Source organism: Melanotaenia boesemani, chromosome 13 (assembly GCF_017639745.1).
Source record: "Melanotaenia boesemani isolate fMelBoe1 chromosome 13, fMelBoe1.pri, whole genome shotgun sequence".
Taxonomy (NCBI): domain Eukaryota; kingdom Metazoa; phylum Chordata; class Actinopteri; order Atheriniformes; family Melanotaeniidae; genus Melanotaenia; species Melanotaenia boesemani.
Genome location: NC_055694.1, coordinates 9,985,670 through 9,989,356, shown reverse-complemented (window position 1 = coordinate 9,989,356; position 3,687 = coordinate 9,985,670). Strand labels below are relative to the sequence as shown.

General features: G+C 40.4%; 1 long non-coding RNA gene across 1 annotated transcript; it reads right to left on the bottom strand.

Moving 5' to 3' along the window:
• Positions 1 to 2,624: 2,624 nt before the first annotated feature.
• LOC121651814 lies at positions 2,625 to 3,388 on the bottom strand. The gene is made up of 3 exons (XR_006012497.1): positions 3,259 to 3,388; positions 3,124 to 3,192; positions 2,625 to 3,054 (listed from the first exon to the last, which is right to left on the bottom strand). It is a non-coding gene; the product is annotated as an uncharacterized LOC121651814 (long non-coding RNA).
• Positions 3,389 to 3,687: the final 299 nt, after the last annotated feature.

Below are 3,687 nucleotides of genomic sequence, written 5' to 3'. Positions count from 1 at the left end.
CCCCCCCCCCCCCCCCCCCCCCCCCCCCGAAGCTAGAAACATGATATGTAGCTCACGTTATTGCCTTGTGTGAATTTCTTGCCAAAGCATTTGCTCAGGTTCAGTTTAATCTCCTTACAGTCTTTGTATGTCACACCCCCATCTATTTCACTTTTGCAGTGTTGACATTCACAGTTAGTCATACATCTTATTGGCAGTGGTGATACAAAGAGCAGGACATGAAGTACTGTAAGCATTTCACTTAAACACTCCCTTTTTACCCATTTCATTTTTCAGTTGATATGGTCTTTGGCAAACTGAGTTTTATTTATTTGAAACCATTTATGCATATTTCGTGTGATTCAGTTTAGTGTGAGGAGTGCAACACTGCCATTGCTCTTTGTGTCAAGTGTTGTTAAGCTGTGCATGTTTATATTGTGGTAGCTTGAAAAAAAACACATGAAATAAGAACCAGAAGAAACTTGCACATTGTCAAAACATTTCTTATACCATTTATGATATTTAAAGTTTAATGAGAGAACTAAGGGTCTAATTTTTTTTTTTTTTTTTTTTTTTTACATTGAAAGAGACATATAGCAGCAGGCTGTGGTGTGGAAACATTCATTCAAAATGAATGGGAGTAGATGTCCACATTTCTTTACTGCTGCTATCAGCAACAACCACTGTGGAAAAACTCAAGATTCTCAACATGTCAAAATCAACAATCTCATCCCATAAACATAACTCCCCCAGTAAACACAATATACCACTTAGAGAGAATTTCAGCAGCCTCAGCACACCCTCAGAGTCAGGCTGTAGGAGAATCATTCATTTGAACATGATGCTCATTCACAGCTCTCTGCTGCCAGCATTGCTCTGTCATGCAAACTGGCACCAATCTCCATGAAGTATTCAAATTCTGTTTGTACAGTATATCATCAGATTCAAGGTAATAACTCTGTGAGATTCGGTCATGCAAAAAGTTTTCAAATGGAAATTAACAGAGAGCTTAAAAATGGAAAAACTGCTCAACTAAAACATGTTGTAATAAAACATGCATAAATCACAAATGGCCTTTAACTGTCACAATCTGACCAGTTAGAAAATGAACTCATATAATTCACTAGTTCCACAGATTTAACAAGATGGGGCGGGCTGGATGTTCTCCCTTTAAGTGTAAGCATTGTTAGAGGATCACAAGTTATGCATGTTCCAGATTCTCTAACAGTTTTATTATGCACCTTCAGTATATGCCATCAGTACTACTTCTTTAACTGCCTCCTCTTTGCACATCTCCTTATCTGCTGTGCACCTTCTCCTCCATGAACAGAGCTCCGAGGGTTCACCGAAGATCACATCTGAAAGAGACACTGGCGCACACAGTAGCGAGCAGCTCCATATGTGGAGATGTGGCATTTGGAAGAAGATGAGCTTGCGTGTTTAAAAAAAAAAAAAAAAAAGGTAAGGTGGAGAGGAGAAGGCGACAAGCAAAAGAAGCGCGCCAGCCTTCCTATATGCCAACAAAGTGCCGTGCACCTGCCTGCTGCCTGGTGTGGGAACCTGTCAGAGTGAAGGGGCTGGCTGAGTGACTTCACATCACCCTTTCAGCTCTAGTAACTTCCCATTTATATTGTAATGCAAATCCGTGGCCTGTCCCAGATGGTGCTTTTCCAGCATCGTGAGTGCATAGAAATATGATTATTTACCCCAAGCCCTCCTCAGATCTTCAGTGCATCCTCCGTCTGCTTCTATCCCTTCTTGCCACTGGCAGCAGTTGAAAGTCACTGCAGTGTGATGTATCTGTCCCTAAAGGTAAATAAAAATGGATAGATGATAAATATAAAAAATGGCTGATAAGGAGCTACCACCAAGAGATCACATAACAGTAAGAGAAACAAACCACAAAGTGTAAAAGTAAATTAAAGAGGAATACAATCTATTACTTTGGAGGGCTTTGCTTTATTCACGGTAGATACAGCTCTGTGTCACGAAAAACATAACCTGGTTTTACCCGGTAGAGGGCATTATGAGCTATTTTTTACCCACAAAATCCAACAATCCAATTCATTAAGTTAGAAAAAAAAATTACTTTTTAAATAAATTTAAAAATACAAATCAACAGTCTATGTAGTTTTCATCACAATTAAGTAATACTAGGTTGCTTACAGCTCAAAAAACACATTTTTGGGTGCACTACCCCTTTATTATGCATCAAAATTAAGAGGCATAAATCATCATAAGTTATATGTCATAACCTTATCAACACTAGAGATATTTACCGTTATCATGAAAAGCTCAGTTGCAATGCAACTTCCCACCACTTGGTGTCAGGTAGTTCCTCAACAAACTCAGGCGCCAGTCTGTAGCAAAAGTTATAAAGAAGTATTTAAAACAAAAAAGCAAATACAAAAATTGTCCCAAACCTCTCCTAAAAGGCAAAACTATTACGCAAGAACAATCCAATTCATTAAGTAAGGTTTTGTAAATGGAAGTGACAAAGCAGAGCCGCGAGGTGTGTGTGGAGTTTTAGCTAACACTACCCAGCACTAAAGCCCCAGCACTAAAGCAGCATCTAGCAACCAAAAAAACCAATGTTACCAGGGGTCAGGTGTAAAGTAACTCAAAAATAAAGAATAAACAATGTAAAAGTTCAACTCAATTTATTAATCACATAAACATAAGGGGTCATTCCCCAATTACTCCTCCTGTCATCTAACCCGGTATCCGCCTGCTCCCACCCGACTGGAACCACACACCACGAAGGCGAAAAACCCGCTTAAGTAACCGGCCCGATGGCAGGCAAAACCAAACCCACACACGATTGCACTACAACTCACTGCAAACTAACACCCAAGTCTGCATGCACAAGAGTCGGGTGTAGAACGGCTCCGGGTGATTACCGACAGGAGGGTTAAACTCATTCGTAGGGGGATGCCCAAACAAACAAAACAAACAAACAAAAATTAAACAGTTAGTCTGCCCTTACAATCAGCGCCACCACAAACAATTGGACCAGGAGCGGACTAACTTTAAAACAAAAACCCTAAAAGGACAGCAGGCAACGGTACCCAACAGCTGCAGAAAAAGAAATACAAAGTTACTACAAGAAAATACTTTAATTCAAACACAATACTCACAACATACCTGCAGCGTTGAATTCCATTACTCAGTCAACATGCTTTTCCAAGGATCTACACCACTCAGATCCCAGCCCTGCATTACAGACCAAACTTAAAACTCATCCACCATATAAAATTCAACATATAAAAACATATTTACCCGATGCTGCTAAAAACCACCTTGCACCAAGGCTGACGTGGCCCAGCAACGTCCTGGCAACTCCAACCAGGAAACTGGCACTCCCTACTACAGTGCCACTTCCCCTTTTATAGCGGAGCAGCCCTCATCAACACAGCGACCCCTATGGTGCCAACCGCTACACCAACAATGGTGGGAAAGCCAGAGGAATTTTAAAAGAAGTAGGCAGAGACAAAGACATAGATGGAAAAACATAACAAATAATAATCCTCTTTGCCTAGTGTTGCATTTATGCTGTCTGTACAAATAGTTTTCCATCCAGCCTCTAAAATCATTGACAAATACTTTTTCAGACTGCTTTTTAATGTGACAGCACTTTGTAGTCATTCTCAGTAGGATCGGCTAAGCGAGGTCATGCACAGTAGAATAAACAGCATAGCTGGAGGTTTT